The sequence below is a fragment of the Microtus pennsylvanicus genome, chromosome 9, assembly GCF_037038515.1.
Source record: "Microtus pennsylvanicus isolate mMicPen1 chromosome 9, mMicPen1.hap1, whole genome shotgun sequence".
Taxonomy (NCBI): Eukaryota; Metazoa; Chordata; class Mammalia; order Rodentia; family Cricetidae; genus Microtus; species Microtus pennsylvanicus.
In genome coordinates, this window is record NC_134587.1 from 109,758,555 (window position 1) to 109,781,525 (window position 22,971).

General features: G+C 45.3%; 1 protein-coding gene across 2 annotated transcripts in view; it reads left to right on the plus strand.

The window, feature by feature from the left end:
- The first annotated feature begins 532 nt into the window (after positions 1–532).
- Positions 533–22,971, plus strand: part of Gatad2a (GATA zinc finger domain containing 2A) — an 88,981-nt gene continuing 66,542 nt past the window's right edge. Inside the window, exon 1 of one of the 2 annotated variants that reach the window (XM_075987284.1) lies at positions 533–707. The gene's annotated coding sequence lies outside the window, so the exon portion shown is untranslated. The remainder of the gene's footprint in view (positions 708–22,971) is intronic. The other variant, XM_075987285.1, reaches the window with a different exon arrangement.

Below are 22,971 nucleotides of genomic sequence, written 5' to 3' on the forward strand. Positions count from 1 at the left end.
GCGAACGGCCCTCCAGAGTCGGAGCAAGTCGGCCACGGATTGACGTGTCCTCCAAGACCGCACCCCTCACGGTATTCCCGCCCCAAGCCTAAAGCCCACCCTCATGGCGACCTGACTGGCCCTGAAATCCGCTCCATTCGCCCATTGGATGCTGGTCTGTCAGTCATCCTGCCCCGCCCCCAAGGCCCGCCTTAGCCGCCGGCGCGATCCGGAGGGCCAGCCGGCCAGCGCGCTCATTGGCTGCTGGAAACTGCCTATTCTGAAGCTGGCCACACCCCCTGCGGGGTGCGGATCCAGAGCGCCCCGGCCAGACTTCATTGGCCTGCGGCGCCGCCACTCGGAGAGACGTGCTTCAACCCGGAAGTGTGAGAGGCGAAATCTGCCTAGCAACCGGGGAAGCCGGGCTGTGAAGCGGGCAATTTCAGTGTGAGAAGGAGCGGCGAGACCGAGCGGCTGCTCCGAGTGCGCCGAGGCAGCTCCTTCCGCCCGGGGTCAGCGCCCCGGCGCGCGCACGCGCACCCTCGCTGCCTGAGGGTGCGCGCCCCGCGCAGTCGGTCGGTCGGTCGTCCGTCGTCCTGTCTCCGCAGCCGCCTCAGGCGCCACCCGAGGGAGCCGTCGCCGTGGGACGCGACCCGACCGGACCCGAGCGTTCTGCCCGAGGCCGGCCCGGGGCCCAGCTGCCGATAGTGTGGAGCCGAGCAACTTCGGTGAGTGCGGGGCCGGCGCCGCTGCCGGGGTCCCCGGCTTCCGGTGCCCCGGGCTACCCTGGCTTCCGCTGGGCCGGGCTGGTGCGGTTCCCTTCTGGACTCTTTAGGGGACCCTGCATCTGAAGGCCCGGCCTCTGAGGGCTCCCCTTTTCTGTACGAACTCCGCGTGTCTGCGTGCCCTATTTCTGGGGTACCCTTGTTTGAGGACACCCTTCCTTTAGGGCGCTGAACGTCTGAAGGTGCCCTTTCTCTGTAGGACCTCGCCTCTCAGAGGGTGCTCTTCTGGATAACCCCAGAAAGGGTAGTCCTGGGTCTCTATCTAGGAGGGGAAGCTGCCCCTCGGAGGGAAGCACCGCCTTCATAAACTCCTCAACTTTTCTGAGGATCTGACCTTGTTTATCCAACCCTGCGCCGCGCGGCTGTGAACCCCTCCCTACCTGGGGGGAGAACTCCTTTTTATGTGAACTCTCTACTGAGAGGAATCCCATCTCAGACCTTCTGGGTTCCCGAGAGGAACCCCCATCCCTGAGACCCTTATCTCTCAGAGGTACCTTGCCTCTTTGAGGATGTGCAGTCATTCTCTTAGGACCCTCCCCCCCCCCCCCTTTCGAGACTCTGGTCTCAGTCTCCAGCTTCTGTAAAAGGTGGCTTTTTGTCTGATGAGCGCCCCCTCCCTTCCTCTCTGGGATTCTTCGCGTCCCTCAGGAAGGTTCCACTTCCCTTTAGGAGACACTCACGTTCTTCCTGAGGAGCTTTCCTCTATGGAGGACGTTTCTGAGATCGCCCTGCCTCGCGGCGAACCCCTCCCACAATTTGCTGAGGAGGAGGTTGTTTTTTCTGATCTGTTGTTCTTTTTTGTTTGTTTCAAGTCAGGCTTCCTTTGTAAAATAGTCCTGGTGTCCTGGAACTCGCTCTGTAGACCAGGCTGGCCTCGAAGATCCGCCTGCCACTGCCTCCTGAGTGCTGGGATCAAAGGCGTGCGCCACCACCACCTGGCTTGTTGTCTCATTTTTTTGACAGCTCCTCTCTCAGAAATTCCCTTCCTGCTTTTCCGTCCCTACTTTGAATGACTTCTTTCTTTTTCCAAGTTTCCCCGGATGATCTGAAGTGCTCCTGGGAGGTTTTCCCCACTTTCTGAGCTGTTCCTAATAGCTTTCATTGGTAGCCTTGAACCTATAGAGATCTGCAGATTAGATGCTGGTGTCATTATGCCTGCCTGACTTCACATTTTTTTTTTGAGACTCAGTCTTGTTACATTATAGCCTAGACTGTCCTTGAAGTAAGATTTTACAGGCATGCATGGTGGCGCATATGCCTTTAGTCTCAGCACTTAGGATGCAGAGGGAGGTGGTTCTCTAATGAGTTTTAGGCCAACCTGGTCTACAGAATGAGTTTCAGGACAGCCAGGGCAAAACAAAGAAACCCTGTCTCAAAAAATCTAAAAAAATAAATCAGTAAATGATTTCTCCATCTCAGCCTATTAAGCAAGTTCTGGGATTACAGGCTGTATGCCACCATGTAGGCATACTCTTTGTCTCATTTTCTGGATGAACTCTGCGTCCCCCTCCCCTCTTTGCTCTTTTTTTAATCCCCTCCAAGGCAGGGTTTCTCTGTGTAGCCCTGGCTATGCTGGAAATAGCATGTAGACCATGCTGGCCTCAAATTCAGAGAGCTGCCTGTCTCTGCCTCCTGAGAGCTAGGATTAAAGGTGTGTGCCACCATCTGGCCCTTCTTTATACAGGCTGGTCTGGAACTCACTCTGCACTCATGGTAACCACAAATTCATGGTTGTCTTCCTGCCTCAGACTTGTGAGTGATGGTATTATAGATATGAGCCACTTTTCCTGGCCTCTGTCTCCACTTTAGTTATGTATCCCTTTTCCTTGTACTCTTCTGAGGGGTCCTGCAGCATAGCACTACCCTACCTACTTGCTTGAGATTTTTCCCTTGTTGAGATTGCCTTCCTTAATCTCTGGGGAGAGACTTATCATTTAACCTTGGAGCCATCATTTTCAAGATTTTCCTATTTATGTGGTGTATCCAAGTCTTTGTTGTGAAGGGGAAGACTTAGAATTTTTTACTTTGTTTACTTTTCTTTCTTGCCAGTCCTTGGGTTTCTCAGTCATCATTGTGCTTCATTTTTTAGACAGGGTTTCTCACTGTGTAGCTCAGACTATCTTCAAACTCTCCATGTATGTAGCCTAGGTTGTCCTTAAATCATCTTCCTTAGGCTTCCATAGTATTGGATTTTTTTTTTCATGAGTCTTTTGTGTCTAGAGGGAAAGTTAGGAGACCTGTTCATAAACAAAACCAAACCCCTCACCCCTCATGTTCTAAGTTCTGCATGCAACTTTTTTTTTTTGGTTTTTCGAGACAGGGTTTCTCTGTAGCTTTGGAGCCTGTCCTGGAACTCGCTCTGTAGACCAGGCTGGTCTCGAACTCACAGAGATCCGCCTGCCTCTGCCTCCCGAGTGCTGGGATTAAAAGTGTGCGCCACCATCGCCTGGCTTTGCATGCAACTTTTTTAAAATATTTATTTATTTATTATGTATACAATATTTTGTCTGTGTGTATGCCTGCAGGCCAGAAGAGGGCACCAGACCTCATTACAGATGGTTGTGAGCCACCATTTGGTTGCTGGGAATTGAACTCAGGACCTTTGGAAGAGCAGACAATGCTCTTATCACTGAGCCATCTCTCCAGCCCCCTCTGCATGCAACTTGAGGCTGTTTTTTTTTTTTTTTTAATACAAGATCTCTATTACTTCTTTTTATTGACTGACCTAGAACTCAGAGATATGCCTGCCTTTGACTCCCAAGCATTGAGATTAAAGTCATGGGCTACCATGCCCAACTCTCTTTCTCGTTTTCTTTTTATATTTTTTATGATTTATTTAACTTTATTTACATTGTATTTACAATGTATTTATGTACGTTGGTGTAAAGGTGTCAGGTCCCTTGGATCGGAGTTACAGACAATTGTGAGCTGCCATGTGGGTGCTGGGAATTGGAAGAACAGCCAGTGCTCTTAAATGCTGAGCCATCTCTCCAGTTCCCTTCTTTCTCTTGTCATGTAGTGCAGTCTGACCTTAAACTTTTTTTTTTTTTTCGGTTTTTTGATACAGGGTTTCCCTGTGTAACAGTCCTAGCTGTCCTGGAACTAGCTCTTGTAGACCAGGCTGGCCTCGAACTCACAGGGATTCACCTGCCTCTGCCTCCCGAGTGCTGGGATTAAAGGCGTGTGCCACCACAACCCGGCCTCACATTAAACTTTTGCCAGTCCTCCTGCCTATGCCTCTTGGGTGCTGAGACTGCAGGTGTGCAGCACCGCACGGTTGGCTATTAATTTTCCTGAAGGCACAGGCCAGTGTCAGACTGTGGCCACTGGAGACAAGGTCAAGCCTGTGGGACGAGGCCATTTCCTGCCCTGTTCTTCAGTCCTGTAGACAGAGGACCTTCCCTTCTTGAGGAAAGAGAAGAAAGCGCTCCTTTGCTCTCTTAGGTCTTTCTTCTACCTGGTACCCTCTGATTCACCCCTCGATCAAAAGAGGAGACCCGGGTTGTGGCCTTGGTATGAAAGGACGAGAGCAGGAAATAGGTCACCCTAGATCTGGAGAGTGTGCAAGGGGCAAAAGACAGGACTTCACTGCATTTCTGTAAGTTTAGAAGGTTCCATGGTGTTTACAGATCTCCTGTGTTGTTTTTTAGTGGCCCATCCTGGATTCCAAGTTCACTGCAGTAGCTAATTTTATCTGCTTTGCCAAAGGTAGAGCTCTCAGGAGTCTAAGGAAATGAATGCTGGCATTGAGAGATGGTCTACAGGACAGAAATGAACTCAGCTTGAAATCTGAGTAAGTTCTAACTGCTTCCAGGCCACAGGCTGGTTTCAGGCTGGGAACCCGGATAGCTGACCTGAGCAGAGCCCTGAGTGGGGTGAGCCCTTGGTTTAAAATTTCGATAAGTTGTAGCTCTAACTCGGCTCAACCTGTACTTCTCTTTCTAGTTTGACTTAATGCAGTCTTTACCCATTCCTTTCCATCCGGGCCTTGTTAATTTGACTCCTTTGTGAAGACTCCCACCGAGGCTATAATTTGAGTTCTAAATCTGTCAGTGGGCCATGTGGACACAAGTTTCAACTCGAGCTATTTTCTTCTGTAGAGAAGCACTTGGAGAGTTTCCTGGGTCCTCAGCTCCGGGCAGGAGGCCGCTGCAGACCTGTTGTTTTCCCACTGCCTCTTGCTGGTCATCTGTAGGTACTCTCCTCAGTGAACAGGAAGGGTGGTGAGGAGTTTGGGGCTTAGGGTGTCCTAGGGCAAAGTGGACTTGAAAGGAACTCCAGGTCAGATGGTGTTAAAAAAGAGGTAATCTGTGACTTTGAAGTGAGAATTGTTTCTTGTATCATTTGTTACTGTAACAAAATGGCTGAGTCAGGCTATTTATAAAGAGGTTAATTGAGTCCTGAGATAGCACAGGGTGTTACATGGCAAGAGAGAAGGAACAGGAGTTGGTGTGTGTATGTGTGTGTAATTTTTTTAAAAAAAATATTTATTTATTTATTATATATACAATATTCTGTCTTGTGTGTATACCTGCAGGCCAGAAGAGGGCACCAGACCTTATTACAGATAACCTTGTGAGCCACCATGTGGTTGCTGGGAATTGAACTCAGGACCTTTGGAAGAGCAGGCAATGCTCTTTACCTCTGAGCCATCTCTCCAGCCCTGTGTGTGTAATTGTACATATGCACACATGTACTCTTTTATTATTATTATTATTATTTATTGTTTTCAAGACAGGGTTTCCCTGTATAGCCATGACTGTCCTGGAACTAACTCTGTAGATCTGTAGACCAGGCTGGCCTCAAACTCAGAGAACTGCCTCCCTCTGCATCCTAAGTGCTGGGACTAAAAGCATGAGCCACCATGCATGGCTGTAAAATCTTTTTTTTTTTTGTTTCTGAGAAACATTTTAATAATGATACAAAATGTTTTTTGTATTTTTTCCTGCTCTCCTCCCTGTCTCTTCCCTCCCCCCTTCAATCCTCCCACAAGGTCCCGATGCTCCCAATTTACTCAGGAGATCTTGTCATTTTCTACTTTCTACTTCCCATTTAGATTAGATCTATGTAAGTCTCTCTTAGTGTCTGCATTGTTGTCTAAGTTCTCTGGGATTGTGGTTTATAGGCTGGCTTTCTTTGCTTTATGTTTAAAAACCACCTATGAGTGAGTACATGTGATAATTGTCTTTCTGGGTCTGGGTTACCTCACTCAAAATAATGTTTTCTAGCTCCATCCATTTTCCTGCAAAATTCAAGCTGTCGTTATTTTTTTCTGCTGTGTAGTACTCATTGTGTAAATGTACCACATTTTCCTTCTCCATTCTTCGATCAAGGGGCATTTAGATTGTTTCCAGGTTCTGGCTATGACAAACAAAGCTGCTATGAACATATGTCCTTGTGGCACAATTGAGCATCCTTTTGAATATATACCCAAAAGTGGTATTACTGGGTCTTGAGGAAGGTTGTTTCTTAATTTTCTGAGAATTCGCCACACTGACATCCAAAGGGGTTGTACCAGCTTGCACTCCCACCAGCAATGCAGGAGTGCTCCCTTTTCCCCACAACCTCTCCAGCATAAGTTGTCATCAGTGTTTCTGATCTTGGCCATTCTTACAGGTGTAAGATGGAATCTCAGAGTTATTTTGATTTGCATTTCTCTGATGACTAAGGATGTTGAACATTTCCTTAAGTGTCTTTCAGCCATTTTAGATTCCTCTGTTGAGAGTTCTCTGTTTAGGTCTGTACTCCATTTTTTTTTATTGGATTATGTGTTCTTTTGGTGTCCAATTTCTTGAGTTCTTTGTATATTTTGGAGATCAGATCTCTATATGGTGTGGGGTTAGTGAAGATCTTTTCCCATTCTGTAGGCTGTCATTTTGTCTTGTTGATTGTGTCCTTTGCTTTACAGAAGCTTTTCAGTTTCAGGAGGTCCCATTTATTAATTGTTTCTCTCAGTGTCTGTGCTGCTGGGCTTATATTTAGGAAGTGGTTCCCTGTGCCAGTGCGTTTAAGTGTACTTCCCACTTTCTCTTCTATAAGGTTCAGTGTGGCTGGCTTTATGTTGAGGTCTTTGATCCATTTGGACTTGAGTTTTGTGCATGGTGATAGGTATGGGTCTATTTTCATTCTTCTATATGTTGATATCCAGTTATGCCAGGCTGTAAAATCTTAATTTATTCTGTAGACTAGGCTGGTCTTGAACCCAGAGATTCACTTGCCTCTGCCTCCTGAGTCCTGAGATGAATTTGTACCACCATCACCTGGCTACCTTTTTCTTTCTTTTGGTTTTGTTTTGTTTTGGAGACAAGGTTTCTCAGTGTAACAGTCCTGGCTGTTCTGGAATTCGCTCAGTCTGGAACCAAATTGGCCTCAGCTCACAGAGATCCGCCTGCCTCTGCCTCCTAAGTGCTAGGCTTAAAACCACGTGCCACCACTGCCTGGCTCCTTCATTCTTTTTTTTTTCCCTTTTTCGTTTTTTTTTTTTTTTTTGGTTTTTCGAGACAGGGTTTCTCTGTGGCTTTGGAGCCTGTCCTGGAACTAGCTCTTGTAGACCAGGCTGGTCTCGAACTCACAGAGATCCACCTGCCTCTGCCTCCCGAGTGCTGGGATTAAAGGCGTGCGCCACCACCGCCCGGCTTCCCTTTTTCGTTTTTAAAGGAGATTTTTTTCTATTCGTGTGACTTACCAAGTTGTAGCACAAAGTCAGCGTGTTACTAAATATTGGAGCCCATGACTGTGAAGGCGATGACCCTGCTTTCAGGAGATGCTCAGTAAACTTGAGGGAATGAGTGACTAGATGGTTAGCACAGGCTGGTTATGATATGATACTAATGAGGTTAGGGTCCTGGCCTGGACTCCCAGACCAGAAGGTTCTTGATATTCTACCAAGGCTAAATGTTCTGAGAGAGAAACAAATGTAAGTTTTTCAGTTTTCCTGTGTTCTGTTCCTAGGTGTGAGAAAGATTTGTTGAGTGGCAGGCACTTGTATTTGCTTTGGCCTTGGCATCTTCCTCTGTTAAATGGGGTGATTTGTGAACGAAGGGCAAGCAGAGGGATGGATAACTAATTAGACCAGAGGCAGAGTAGAAGATGATAATAAACATGAAGAACTGTGGGAAGCCAAAGAGTAGGTGAGCTTGCATTTTTAAAGGCTCCTGTACACATTTTGGAGCAGTTTAGGAAATGGAACCCTTACATGGTGAGCTTCAGAGCCTTGAAAAATGACCCTTTTTTTTTTTCATGGTAATGCATCAGATTTGGAAACAAAAGACTGGGAAAGTGTCATACAAAGGCATTTGACTACACAATAATAATGGTACTTTGAGAAGACCAGTGTGTGACTCAGTGCCCACGTGGAGATCAGAATTCATCTGAGCTCCTGGGCCCAGGTCTAGAGAGTTGTGGAGATGCTAACTCAGTTTCTGGGGTAAGGTGGATTGAGAATGAGGGTCAGGACACCCCCACTCCTACTTTTTGGGTAGATTTTTCTATGTGTGTGTGGCTATATTTACTATGTAGCCCAGACTGGCCTCAGCCTCAAGATCCTCTAACTAATAAACCTCCTGGCCTCCTACGGGCTGTGATTACAGGCATGTGTCTCCATGCCCACATAAGATACTCTATTTTTTTAGTGGATTTTTTTCTTAGTAATTAGTGAAAGCCCTATAATCACGGTGGGTGAATAATGTGGCAACAGATGGATAAAACCCAGGGGAAAATAATGGGTAAAAATCTGAGCCAGGCCCTCCCATGTTGGAAAAAAGTCAGAGTCTTTTATAGCCCGGGCTGACTGTAAACTGTGTCCTCAGCCCAGATGACCTTCATTACTCATCTTCCTGCCTCTACTTCCTTAATGCTGGAATTATAGACAAGTACCAGTGTTTATTGACTTTGGCCTTTTTTTTCCCTCCGAGGTAGAGTCTCACATAAAATTAGGATTCTGTCTGTCTGTCGTCTATGTAAACAGGGTATTAATCTGTAGACCTGCCAGCTTTGAATTTGTAATAATCAACCTGACTCTGCCTTTTTTAAAAAAAAAACAAAACAAATTTCCATCCATCCATCCATCCATCCATCCATCTTTTTTAAGGTTATGTTACCATGCCCACCAGTCTTAAACTCTGAAGTAGTTTTTGGTTTGTATGTGTGTATATGCATTAAATTCATTCATTCACCCACCCACTCATTCATTCATTCATTCATTCATTCATTTACATACTTATTTATTTGAGACATAGTAGGGCAGGCTAGGTTGGTCAGGGAACTCCAGGGAGTGTTGGGTTTACAAGGCTTGTCATTAAACCTGGCTTATCACCATGCTGGCATTTCTATCTTTTTTTGAGACGGGGACTTACTGTATCACCTAGGTTGCAATCAAACGTGGCAATTCTGTTTTAGCTTCCCTAGTGCTGGAATTATAGGCATGAGCCACTATGCAAGTTAGTATTTATTTTTATTTTTTATTTTTTTAAGATTTATTTATTAATTATATATACAACATTCCTTCCATGTATGCCTGCAGGCCAGAAGAGGGCACCAGATCTCATTATAGATGGCTGTGAGCCACCATGTGGTTGCTGGGAATTGAACTCAGGACCTCTGGAGGAGCAGTCAGTGCTCTTAACCTCTGTGCCATCTCTCCAGCCCCCTGTTTGTTTGTTTTTTGAGATAGGGTTTCTCTGTGTTGCTCTGGCTGTCCTGAAATTAGGTCTATAGACCAGGCTGGCCTTGAACTCAGATTCATGGGGCTTGAGTTCAGAGGTCCATGTACCTCTAAACGTGTGTGCCACACCATCAGACTATCTTTATTTGATTAAAAAATATACATTTATTTACTTATTTGTGTTTGTGTATATGTATATGTAAAAAAAACAGCTTAAGGGATTCACTCTCCTGAAATTCCACTGTCTCTTGAGACACAGATGTTGCTGGTGGTTGGTAGCGACTCTACCACGTCTGTTTATCTAACAGGAAAATCTTTGAATTTTTTTTATTTTACATTTGAAGGATATTTACAGCAATAAAAAGCCTTTTGTAGTTAGAAACAGTGTTGATGTAATGTGTAATGTAACGTGGCTATCAGTTGGTAGGGATCACTGAAATCTATGTGGGTCCAAACACTGCCTGGCCAAGGAAATGTTGATTTATGTAATTGAAATAGCCAAAGCAGTCAGGGTTTCCTTCTTGGTGTGGACAGCACTGGGGGCCTTTGGTCCCTGTGGGATGTTGAGGATGGGAAATAACTACTGGCTGGGGTGGCTCCATCTAAATGCACAGAGGTGTTATTTGTAATGCCCAGTCTCTGGCTTGCTTTTTTTGTTTGCAGCCCCACCCTTTGTAGTATGTATCACTGAGTGGATAGATTCCCGTAAACTGGCCTGTGAAGGGTACGTGAGTACTTCTGGAAGAGTTCTAGCTAGGCACATGGTGAACACAAATAATCCCAACATTTGGGAGGCTGAGGCAGGGGGTTGTAAGTTGCAGTCCAGCCTAGGCAACATGAGACTTTTCTCTCTACCGTCTCACAAAAAGAGCTCTGCTGTGGCAGGTTATCCTGTGTGGCCATCGGTAAGGTGGTTTTATTTATTTATTTAAGTTACATCCATTTATTTATGGGAGGGCATGTGGTCAGAGGACAGTTTTTCCAGTGGCTTCTCCCCTTCCACCATGTGGGTCCTAGGGATTAACCTTAGGTTGTCAAGTGAATAAAGTATATTTATTATTGAGGTTCTGAGGTTGAGAACCTAGGCCCTCAGTCTCACTAGGCAAACACTGTTACTATTGAACTACACTTTCAGTACCATTTAAAATATTGTATTTATTGGTTGATACAGGGTCTCAATGTATAACCTTAGCTTCTGGTTGTGGTACACCCACATGTCCTTAATCCCAGCACTCAGGAGGCAAAGGCAGGCAGATTTCTGTGCCTGGTCTACAGAGCGAGTTATAGGATAGCCATGGCTGAAGAAAGAGACCTTGTCTCCAAGGGAAAAAAGAAAGGTGTGTGCCAGCACACCTGGCCTGACTGCTGCTGTTACTAGTAGAAATAGTATTGTGGTGCTGGGAGCGAATCTTTGCTTTGTGAATGTTTATTAATTATTTAGAATAAATTTTATGTGTATGGGTTGTATTAATTAGGGTTCTCTAGAGTAACAGATCTTACAGAATGAATCTCTCTCTGTGTATAGGGAAAAGGGTCTATTGGAATGATTTACAGGCTGCAGTCCAGGCAATCCAACAATGGCTGGCTGTGAACAGAAAGCATCTTGGAACTAGCTCTTGTAAGACCAGGCTGGCCTGGAACACACAGAGATTCACCTGCCTCTGTCTCCCAGTGCTGGGTTTAAAGGTGTGCGCCACCACTGCCTGGCAAATGTCTTAAACTTTTTTTTTTAACATTTATTTATTTGTTTGCTTGTTTGTGTATGTGTATGGGTGTTTAGTGCCTGCCATAGCACATGTATGGAGGTCAGATGACTCTTAGGAGTCAGTCCTTTTCTGCCACATAGGCCTAGGGGATTGAACTCAAATCATTAGGTTTGGCCACAAGTATCTTTACCCATTGAGCCATCTTGCCATCCTTTCCTGCCTTTAAAAAACAATTTAGAGTTGGGTGGTGGTATCATATGGCTTTAATCCCAGCACTCAGGAGGCAAGGGCAGTCAGATCCTTGAGATTGAGGTCAGCCTGGTCTACCTAGCGAGTTCCAGAACAGCCAGAGCTACATAGAGAAACCCTGTCTCAGAAAACGAAAGAAAGGAAGAAAGGAAGGAAGAGTTTAGGGCTGAGGACTTAGTTGGTAGAGTGCTGCAGAGAGTGAACAAAGCCCACGATTCAGTACTCTGCTCAGCAGGACCAATGCAGGAGGGCTTATTTGACTACTTAGGAAGTTTGTGTATGAAATACACAAAGTCTGGGAGACCTTGCCTCAAACAAATACATAACTTAGTTTAAATTAAAAAATTTGAAGTGTGTAGTTAACTGGTTGATGTTATTTCTCATGCTAGCAAAAAAACAGTGTTTGCCTGCCTGAAGTGAGGGATGGTGTCATTGGTCCAGAAGTGAGCACAATACGGTGACTCTCACTGAGCTGCCAGCCCAGCTGTAAACAGAGACAAGCATGAACACCATGGGCTTCCTGGAGGACATCCCTTGGGGCTGCAGCCAGTCTCATTGGGAGCGTGCGTGTCTATTTCTGGGAGTATTTGAAATGAAACTTCATCGCCCATCTAACTTCCTCACCTAGCTTCTGTTTTTCCATGGAGACAGAGACTAGGAGGCTCTGGCATTTGTGAGGTTTATGATGGCTGTTGGCAGTAGTTGATCCATGGCAACCGAGAGCAGAAAGCTCAGCTTTTAGTCTCTAGACACCACCATGCTGTGTGTTTCTGGAGTCCTGTGGCATTTGCTCATGGCAGAGGTGTTACACAGAAGTTAACCAGCTAACAAAACCCTTCCCACCTTGAAGCTTTTTTAAATTTCATTCATTCCTCCGTTTGTTTGTTTGTTTATTTATTTATTTTTGTGGTGCTGAGTATGGAACCAAGAGATCTTCACATGTTAGGCAAGCCAGGTTCTTGCTGTGTTACCCAGGCTACCTGGGATGTCATCTCTCTCTCCCCACTCCTGGCTATATAGGGTCACAAGATCTCCTTTGTTGCCCAGGCTCAAAGGATCTCTTCACTGTGTGTTCTCAAGTAGGCATGACTGTAGGATCACCTGCTTTTTGTTTTTATTTATTTATTTTTTCTTCTCCTGAGGGGCTTGCTCTGTAGCCTGGGCCATCTTGGAATTTAGGGATCCTTGAGCACTGCTGGAATGCCAGGTGTGCACCACCGTTCCTGGCTGGCTTTAAATTCCCATTGCAGTGATACTGTTTGGGCTTTAAGAAAGCTTGACTGAAGATAAGTGTGCAAAGCTAAGCCACTAGAGGCCAGCAGTGGTGGCACACACCTTTAATCCCAGGATTTGGGAGACAGAGGTAGAAGTTTTTCTGTTAGTTCAAGGCCAGCCTGGGCTACACAAGATTGAATCTGTCTCGGAGAAACAGAGCTCACTAAAAGGTGACCCCACATTTGGGACCCAACACCTGTAATGCCAGCACTGTGGAGGTGAGACAGGTGTGATAAGGTGGGTGGAGAGAAGAATATGAGGTGGGAGGAGACAGGAGCTCAGTGCAGTCTGAGGAGACAGTCTGAGGGCAGGATTGCCCCTTGGGAGAGGTAAAAGGTTTCTCTAATGGCTGCTTCTCTATCCTTCAGGCAAACTTTGTTTGTTAAAACACAAAATATCACTACATTTCCCCTTTTTTGTCTAAAATAAAAAAGTCTATAGCTAATGTAAGAAAACTATATACAATAAGTAGAATACTATATACAGGCAGTAAGTACACCAACAATGTGTAGTCCACCCCATAGTCCTCTTTCACCCATGCAGTTTAGATTCGAAGAAAAAAATTCATGGGTGGAAAGAAAGATGGCCCAGTGCTTAAGAGTGCTCGCTGCTCTTCCAGAGGCTCCACTAACAATAACTGTCCTAACATCCAGGTGTCTTTTATTTTTTATTTTTATTTTATTTTTTGGTTTTTCGAGACAGGGTTTCTCACCTGGCTCACTCAGGTGTCTTAAAACCACCTCTTAAGCTTTGGGGATCCAACACCCTTTTATGGCTTCCTTGGGTATCTGTATACATGGGCCAGACCGATGTATAAATAGAAATAAATCTTTTTAAAAAATTAAGTTGGGTTTGGTAGTGTACACCTTTAATCCTGGTACTTGAAAAGCAGAGGCTGGTTGATCTCTGTGAGTTTGAGGCCAGTCTGTTTTACATAGTAAACCCCTTTAAAGTATTTTAAAAAATTACTAAGACATTAACTGGGTGGTGGTGGTGCACGCTTTTAATCCCAGCACTTGAGAGGCAGAAGCAGGCTGATTTCTGAGTTCAAGACCAGCCTGGTTTACAGAGCAAGTTCCAGGACTGGCTCCATAGCTACTGAAAAATCCTGTCTCAAAATACCAAAAAAAGAAAGAAAGAAAGAGAGAAAAAAAAGAAAGAAAGAAATTAAAACAAAGGTAGAGAGATGGCTTAGCAATTCAGAGCACTCACTGCTCTTAAAGAGGACCTGGGTTCAGTTCCCAGCACCCACATGGAAGCTCACAAGATCTGACATCCTCAAGATTTGACACCCTCATACTGACATACATGCAGGCCAAATAAATACCAATGTATATATATAAAAAAAGAAATTTTGAAAAAAATTCAGAGAAGGAAGATACTACGCTTTTTTTTTTTTTTTTTTGACAAACTCACTGTGCAGCCCCAGGTGACCTTGAACTTCCAGCCCTCCCTTCTCCACCTTGTCAGGGCTGGGGTGAAAGGCACGCACTACCTCATCAAGTCTATATGGTTCTATAGAATCCAAGGCTTTGTGCATGCTACTTGCTGATTGCTAGACACTGAGTGCTCTGTCCCGTATTATAACGTTAGGAGTGCGTGGGTTCCTTTTACCCTGATATTCCCCTCTTACATCTGACTAGGAAGGTGCCATTTTGACATTGCTGTATGGGGTGAGGCTGGAAGTCTCAGGCTTGATGTTAGTCTGCTCAGGTCAATGATTGGACAGGTGTTTTCCTTAACTATGGCTGTAGTCAGGGCTGCAGTCAGAGAGCAGGTGGGTTCTCACTTAGAGAACAGAAGTAGGGTGTGGGGGGGTAGGAAGAGGGTTCTAAAGAGAGTTCTTGGGAGTCCTTTTTTTTCTTTCCACCCAAATATTGACTTGGGAGATGGAGAGACAGGCCCAGATTGGAAGTAGCTGTGGACGTAGCTCCCACCTTGGGGCTCTGCTGGCCTTGAGAAGTGGGAAATTGCTTCCTCCTTATTTTCTGTTCACCATCTGTCTGAGAACTCTGTTCAGTTTGAGCACAGAAAACCAGTTCATGCTCTCTCTCTCTCCTTCCCCCCCCCCCTTTCTCTCTCTCCCTCTTTCTTTTAAATCATAAACTTCTTTGTGAGAGTGGTCTGGCTGCTGTACTCACAAACTCATGGGGACAGTCGCCAACTGGAGCACTGGTATCTGGTTGTGATCTCAGGAAAGATACCTAGTTACAAGTGGCATAGTCTGTGCTACTGTGTCCTCACTTGTGGGTAGGGTATTGGGTACAGAGAAGGCACTCCATTGAGGCAGCTGTTTCAAATCTGTAACACAGCTTGAGGTTGGACAGGTTAAAGCTGCCTGGGAAAAAGCTAGTCCATTGTTGTGTGACAAAACTTTTCCTAGCCTGGCGGTGGTGGCGCACGCCTTTAATCCCAGCACTTGGGAGGCAGAGGCAGGAGGATCTCTGTGAGTTCGAGACCAGCCTGGTCTACAAAGGGAGTTCCAGGACAGGCTCCAAAGCTACAGAGAAACCCTGTCTCGAAAAACCAAAAAAAAAAAAAAAAAAAAACTTTTCCTAGTAGGGTTGCAATACACACATGTCCACTTACCTCAGATAGGGAGCCCATGACACACCAAAGTATGAACACCATCAAAATTCAATTTGGTGAACCACAGAGTTTTATTGGGACCACTTACAGGAGCAGAAATGACTTAAAAGACAGCTACATCACTAAGGCCCACTCTAGCATGTGTGCATGACAGCTCCCAAAGCTGGGCATCTGGAGCACATTGCACAGTTTTCAGACAGCTGAACTGCTTTCCAGGTGTCTCAGTTGGTCTTTTCCCAGACAGCTCCGTTAGTTTCTGCTTCTTCCAGACAAACTGGTCTGGTCTCTAGTCTTCTTTGCAGTTTAGTTCTGCTTACTCTGGCAGGGAGGGGCCTACTGAATCTGGTCAGTTTCAGGGACTTCCTGAAACTTTTTGGTATTCTTTACCTTCTGGGTACTTGCAATATGGATTTGCAGAGTCTCCTGAAGTATAACAGGGTGAATGGGGGAAGAGCTCATACCTTGTTGTATGTGGCTGCACATACCCTTGCAAAGACCTGGCTTCAAGAGTGTGAGTAACACTAATCTTACTTGCTGAATGCCAGGCATGGGGCTGGATCTGGAAGAACAGAGAATGCTGCAGCAAGGAGGGGAAGATGAGGAGGGTCTGTGTAGTCAGACGTTGGGGATTCTTTCTCTGTGTAATAATATCCTTGGGTGTCCTGGAACTCACTTTGTAGACCAGTCTGACCTTGAACTCACAGTGATCAGCCTACCTCTGTTTCCCAAGTGCTGAGATTAAAGGTATGTGCTACCACCACCCAGCCTCAAAGTTGTTTTCAAAGGCAGAAAGTCTGATGAAATGTGCCCAAGTATGATCCAAAATTGATCATAAGGGAAACCAGGTGTGGTGGCCGGTCCCTGCAAATCTAGTACCCAGGAGGGCCGAGACAGGAGGTCAGTGTCAGTTCCATGACCACCTGGGCACCAGGAAGCCAAATTACATAGATTGAATTTAGCCCTGTCAGTCATCTAGAGTCCTTGTAAGGATCTGAAATCTTTTAGATTTATCCTGGCATGCTTCTGGACTTTTTAGGGGGTGTAAGTTGAGGCAGGCAGGCAGGATCTCACTCAGTATCCCATGCTAGCCCAGAATTCATCCACCAACACCCAGAGATTTAGGCTTCATTTCATATTTAACCCTTTAAATGCCTCTGTTGGTGGTTACCCTCCCTCCCTCACCCTTCCTTCCTTCCTTCCTTCCTTCCTTCCTTCCTTCCTTCCTTCCTTCCTTCCTTCCTTCCTTCCTTCCTTCCTTTGATATAAGGCCAGACTATGGGGCCAGGATTTTCCTCAGACTTCTAACTCCCTTGCTTCTACTTCAACCTTCTGAGTTCTTGGATTGTACACATTGCCACCATACCCAGGGAGGTTGACTTTTAACATACATGAAGTTGACACCCCCCCCCCCCCCCCAGTGTTGGGAATGGAATCTGGGGTCTGTCACATATTTGTCACATTCTACCTCTGAGCTAGACCCCAGTCCTCCTTTTACTTGTTTGAATCACCACATTCAAGACTGGTCTTGAGCACCATCTGTGGCTTGGCAGTCCTCAAACTTGCAGTTCCCTGCTTCAGCAACAGAAGTGCCTGGGATCTTAGCATCTGCCAGCAGGCCTGGCTTTAAGTGAGGTTTTCCTGTTCTCATGCTGCAGTGTGGGGCTGCTCTGTGTGCAAGGAGGCATGGCTCTGTGCTGAGAAGGAGAAAATAAAGTGGAAAGAGTCCCCACCTTTATGTAGGGCAGGGCTTCTCATCCTAGAAGGGAAGCATGGGGAGGGTGCGTGGTCTCTGTTCTGGGTAAAGTTGGGCGATTTGCTGTTGAGCTGCTGGGAATGGGATGTCAACTAAGACAAAGTTTGAAAACTTGTTTTTCTTAATATATGAGCCCAGGGTATTTATTGGCTCGTCAAGGCCTTCCGAAGACTAAGCTTTCTCTGAGAAGGTGCCCAGAGACTCTGGCAGCTAGGCTTTAGACTTCCCTTCCTGTCTTACCTTCCTTCCTCCCTTCCTTTTTTTTTTTCCGACTCTTTTGTTATTTTCCTTTAATTTACATAAAACATTTCTTTTATAAACTTTGGGAGACTTAATCTTAATAGTAGGAGGCATTTCATAAATCACATGTAGACACAAAAGGATATTCCTTGCCTGCTAGTACACATGCAGCTGAGGACAGCAGGAGGTGTGCTTCCAGGCTACACAGACTTAGGAGCAGTCAGTGCTTAACCCTGTAGGGCACTGAGGTTGCTGGGAATTCTGTGGGAGCAGGGGCGGTATCGGGGCCACCTGGAGGCTGAAAAGCATGTTCTGGATGCACAGGATAAACTCAGGTGGCTTTGGAATTCCATACTGTCAGGAGTGGGACATGGTGGCTGGCAACAGGCAGAGCACAAGCTGGTATTGGGTATTGATGAGTGTGTTTCTCCCCCCCCCCCTTTTAATTAAAAAACAACTTATTATTATTATTATGTGAATGTAATACATGTTGTGTGAGTTTGTGACATGACTTTCATGTAGAGGCCAGAGAACAACCTAGTGCAGTGGGTTCTTCTTTCCTTTTCATCTTCACATGGCTCTGAGGGTTGGTGCCCACTCGCCGTCTGAGCAGCTCTAGTGCTTTTGTTTCCCAGCTAGGTTTTTCCTTGTAACAGCCCTAGCTGTCCTGGATCTCTGTAGACCAGCTTGAACTCTCAGAGATCTGTCTGCTTCTGCCTCAGAGTACTGGTATTAAAGGCATGCACCATCATGCCCAGCTTCTACTGCTGGTTTTGTTTGTTTAATAAGAATAAGTTAGAAAAAATAAAAGCAAAGTAGGAGAAAACTTGGTAAAATTTATTTTCTTTTGTGTTGCCCAGAATCAAAGCCAGGTTTTGCACATTTGAGGCAAGTGTTCTACCACAGAGACTTCATCCTTATCCCAAGAGTGCTTTTGTTTCCTTTTGTTTTGTGAGAAGGGGTCTTTCTGTATCCCAGGCTGGTTTCAGTTTTAAGGAGTCCTCCTTCCTCTGCCTCCCGAGCGCTGGGATTAAAGGTGTGCACCACCACTGCCTGACTCCTTTAGATATTTTCTGAAGAAACAAGTAAGGACCTTGCACTACTGTTTGGTAATAGTAGTCTCAAATTAGTCAAAACCTACGGAGCCAGATCTGCTTTGCTTGTGAACTTATATGGACACTTCATTATGTGTGGGGTTTTTTGTCTTTATTTTTGAGACAGTGTCTTACTGTAGCTCAGGTTGTTTTGGAACCTGCAATGGTCCTCCTGCCTCAGCTTTCCAGGTTCTAGGGTTAGGTCTGAAGAGATGGTTCTGCATTTAAGAATACTTAGTGCTGGGGCTGGATAGATGGCTCACTAGTTAAGCACACTGCCAAGTCTGACAACCTGAGTTTAATCGGAGGACCTGCATTTGGTTCCCATCACCTACATGGTAGCTCACAGCTTTCTGTAACTACAGTTCCGGGGATCTGATACCTTCATACAGACATATACATGCAGTTTAAAAAAAATGAATACTTAAATGCTTTTCCAGTATCCATATGGTGGCTCACAGCCATGGTAGCTGCAGTCCCAGGGGATCCCATGGGCTTCTATTGCTATGATGAAACACCATGACCAAAGCAAGCTGGAGAAGAAAGGGTTTGTTTGGCTTACACCACCACATTACTGTTCATCATTGATGGAAGTTAGGACAGAAACTCAAAAAGAACAGGAACCTGGAGTCAGGAGCTCATGCAGATGCCATGCTGCTTACTGGCTCGCTCTCCATGGCTTTGTCAGCCTACTTTTTTATAGAACCCAGGACCACCAGCCCAGGATATGACCCCACCTGCAATGGGCTGAGCCCTCCCTGTTAATCAGTAATTTAAAAAATGCCCCAGAAATTTGCCTAAGCCCAATCTTATGGAAGCTTTTTCTCAATTTGAATTTCCCTCCACTCAGATGAACCTAGCTTGTGTTGAGTTGACATAAAACTAGCTAGCACACACACCCTCTTTTGGCTTCTACACATGTGATGTACATTCTCACAAATACTCATGAATATAAAACAAAAAGAAATGAAAAGTTTCAGGATTACAGCTGTGAGCTACTATACCCAGTTGGTGTCAGACTCTGAGTTTATTTATCTGTGGTGATAGGATTGAACCCACTGAGTTTCATTGCCTACTCTCAGACTCCTGAGTTTAAATGATCTTCTTGCCTCTGAACAGCAGTCATGTGCTGTAATGTCCCAACAACAGCCTTAATTTTATTGTCTTAATTCTGGGGATAGAACTTAATTTTTCATCCATGCCAAGCATGAGTTCTATTATATTAATGAGCAATACCACCAGCTTGACCCTGTCATAAATATTTTCTTTAAATATTTATTTATTTTGTACACACATACATATTTAAAATTTCAGGAGTCAATTTTCTCCTTCTCTACCATGTAGTGTCCTGGGGATTAAACTCAGGTTGTCAGGCTTGGCAGTAAGCATCCATCGTTACCTAATGAGCGGTCCTGCCAGTGTGAAGCTGGCCTTTTCAGCCGTTTTTTCCAGGTATTTTGTTATAGCTCACCCCAGACTGCTGCTTTGCTTTTCTAGATACCTGGAATGCTTTTTTTTTTTTTTTTTTTTTTTTTTGAGACAGGGTTTCTCTGTAGCTTTTGGTTCCTGTCCTGGAACTAGCTCTTGTAGACCAGGTTGGTCTCAAACTCACAAAGATCCGCCTACCTCGGCCTCCTGAGTGCTGGGATTTAAAGGTGTGCACCACCACTGCCCGGTACCTGGAATGCTTTTGATAATTCATCTGTTAGAAGCTTCCTCAAATGTCACATCCTCAGAGAGGGTCTTAGCTCTTCCTCTGTGACTCCTCAACCTACCAGTCTTTCCTCATTCTTCTTTCTCTTCTCCTTCCCTCATACTGGGGTGCATCATATTGCATGTGTTGGTCCTGGAAATCAGACTACGGTGGTGAGACAGTGAGGAAAGCACGGACACACATACAGAAAAGCTGGGATCAGGTGGGCTGTGCTTGATCTGCTTTATACTACTACCTGGCACCTCGGGATGTTAATAATTATGTATAGCACAGGGGGAGGAGTGAGCTAGACTGCAGAGGAGGTTCTGTCGGGGAGCAGTCTCCTGTTTGTCCTGGAGGAGGAAGCTGTGCTTGTTAGTTTTTGCACACACTGCCAACATTTGAACTGGGACTAGAGGAGGGCTTTGTTATCCCTCTGAACCTCACCCCAGGAGAAGACTTTGCAAATTCTCGTGGCACGTTGGGTCCTTGATGTGGCTGGGCCCATGCCAACAATATATAGTCACTCAGGACTTCATCCACTGGCTACACAGTCATTGAGGACTTCATCCACTGGCTACACAGTCACTCAGGATTTCACTGTAACTCAAGTTGGCTGTGAGCTCCTGATCCTCCTGCTCTGCTTCCTGAGTGCTGGGTGATAGGTGTGCAACTGATTCTTAGGAATGCATTCTGTAAACTGGGGTCATTCTGTCTTTTTATCTTACTGTCAGCTTGGAGTATGTTCCTGCTGGCCTCTCACCTGTGAAGCTCTTGGGACCCATGTTCTCCTAGTTCTCGCCTGTTAGGTACAAATGCATTTTAAATGGTTTTCACCAGAAACTTAAACTTTTGCATTGAGAAGTTCAGTGTTGTTGCAGGGCATGGTGGTACACGCCTTTAATCCCAGCACATGGAGGGCAGAGGCAGGTGAATCTCTGAATTCAAAGTCAGTCTTGTCTACAGAACGAGTTCCAGGACAACCAGGGCTACACGGAGAGACCCTGTCTCAAAAAACAAAAACAACAATAACAACAAAACAAACAAAAAAAGCAGAAAAGTGCAGTGATCCCAGCATCTAGTGATCCCAGCATCTAGCAGCTGCTGTGTATTCCTCCTGTGCTTCTGCGCCTGCTGTGGACCTGTGGCCAGCTCTAACTTCTGCTATAAAAGGAGACACGAACATGGAATTTAGCCCCCAATTTTTTTAATTCTCCCTCTCAGTACCTTCATTATGTAGGAACAGGTTCAAATGTTAGTTTATTTAATAGTGCATTTAAAAGATAATTACACTATTTTTAAAGTGGATGGGGTGTGAGGAAACCTGACTATTATTAGCAAAGGGTTTTTTTTTTTTTCTGGCATGCTGGGCAAGTGTTCCACTGCTGAGCTGCAGCTCCTGCTAGAGAAGTGTTTTGAAAGTGTTTAACAGTTTGTTCAGTTAGCGCAGAGAGAGCAGAGGAAAACATGGCTGTTCATTAGGGTGTCTGCAAACTTGGACAGTGTAGTGAGTAGGTGATTGCCTCATGTTTCATAAGAGCCAGCCCAAGGCATCAGGGCAGGGAGACTTCCATCCAAGCAGCTAAACCAAAAGGGGACTCCCAAAGAGGCCTGCACCTACTGTTGCTCCATCATTTGTCCTGTCATAGAAGGAAACCTGGTGTTGTTTCACCTTTGCTCTCCTCTCAATACTTTCTCAGTTGGAACAGCCCACCTGTCACCAGTCCACAAGACTGTCATTAGGATGTCACAGCTGATACCTCCTTCTCTTTTAAACAGGACAGTTTGTCACCTTGGTGACTCACAAAGGCTCATAGCTCAGACTCTGGAATTCTTACTATGGCCTGGAATTTCAGGTCTCCTACTTGACCAAACTTTATTCCTTTCCTAGTTAATTATGTTAGCATTAAATAGGAACCAGGTGAGGTATGTGAGGTATCTTTTGGCTTGTTTTGCTGTAATGTACACCATCTGAGTAATCACTGTGGCCCCAGCACTGCCTCTCCAGTCTTGCACTGGGAGGGCTCTGCCGGTTCATGACCTACATACAGCTGGTGTGTTTGAGTTGAAGCACTCACATTTCTTTCTCCTAGTCGTCGCATTTGTTTGGTCCTGTGTATTTTGTATCTTTTTGAAGTTGCAGAATGCTCCTCTCCTGAGCCCCTGCAAGATGTTGTTTTAAACTCGGAAGATTTAGGTCTGGGGTGAGATTAGTGACAAAGTTTCAAGTGTGTGTTTCAAGTAAACTCCTGAGAATTCAGAAGGGCTTTAGGAAAGCAGTGTTGAAGATGAACCTTTTTGTAAAGCTTGCTCCATAGGAAAAATTTTCAAATATGGCGTGAGAGCCACTCGTGGGTGAGAAGTACATTGATGTTTTTCTCAACTAGACACAACAGAAGCTGTTAGATTGTGTTACAGTTGTGCGGGGACGCATATTGCAGTTATGTATGTCACACAACACTTCCTTAGTTTTTAGGAGTTCAGGTCACTGGGCACAAACTGGTGAAAGGCTGGAATAGGAACATGGCAGGAGCCTATTTTGGTGATTCTGATATTGACAACTGCTTTGTGATGCTAGCCTTTTTTCTTTTCTTTTTTCTTACCCCAACCTCAAGACAGGATTTCTCTGTGTAGCCCTGGCTGTCCTGGAACTCCATCTGTAGACAAAGCTGGCCTTGAACTCAAGAGATCCACCTGTCTCAATTTCTTTTTTAATTTTTTTTTTTAGATTTAAAAAAATTTATTTGGCTGGGAAATGATGGAACACACCTTTAATCCTAGCACTAGGGAGGCAGAAGCAGGCAGAGTCTGAGGCCAGCCTGCTCTACAGAATGAGTTAAAAAAAAAAAGAACCCCCCCCCAAAAACCAAACAAAATCTTATTTGATGTCTATGAGTGTGTATGCCTGCGTGTGTGTTTTTGTGCACCACATGCACACTTGGTGCC